The sequence below is a fragment of the Tupaia chinensis genome, unplaced genomic scaffold (assembly GCF_000334495.1).
Source record: "Tupaia chinensis unplaced genomic scaffold, TupChi_1.0 Scaffold000045_1, whole genome shotgun sequence".
Taxonomy (NCBI): Eukaryota; Metazoa; Chordata; class Mammalia; order Scandentia; family Tupaiidae; genus Tupaia; species Tupaia belangeri.
The window spans coordinates 9703074-9703746 of record NW_006159501.1 but is presented as its reverse complement, the minus strand read 5'-3'; positions in this window follow the sequence as shown (position 1 = coordinate 9703746).

Sequence of the window (673 nt, the reverse complement as noted above, 5' to 3'; positions counted from 1 at the left end):
CCACACTCTCCTTATTCTCCTGTCCTCTCCCTGGTCACCCGCACTCTCCTTACTCTCCTGTGTTCTCCCTGGTCACCCGCACTCTCCTTACTCTCCTTACTCTCCTGTGCTCTCCCTGGTCGCCCGCACTCTCCTCACTCTCCTTACTCTCCTGTGTTCTCCCTGGTCACCCGCACTCTCCTTACTCTCCTTACTCTCCTGTGCTCTCCCTGGTCGCCCGCACTCTCCTCACTCTCCTTACTCTCCTGTGCTCTCCCTGGTCGCCCGCACTCTCCTCACTCTCCTTACTCTCCTGTGTTCTCCCTGGTCACCTGCACTCTCCTCACGCTCCTTACTCTCCAGTGCTCTCCCTGGTCACCCGCACTCTCCTCACTCTCCTTACTCTCCTGTGCTCTCCCTGGTCGCCCGCACTCTCCTCACTCTCCTTACTCTCCTGTGCTCTCCCTGGTCGCCCGCACTCTCCTCACTCTCCTTACTCTCCTGCTCTCTCCCTGGTCACCTGCACTCTCCTTACTCTCCTTACTCTCCTGTGCTCTCCCTGGTCGCCCGCACTCTCCTCACTCTCCTTACTCTCCTGCTCTCTCCCTGGTCACCCGCACTCTCCTCACTCTCCTTACTCTCCTGCTCTCTCCCTGGTCACCTGCACTCTCCTTACTCTCCTTACTCTCCTGTG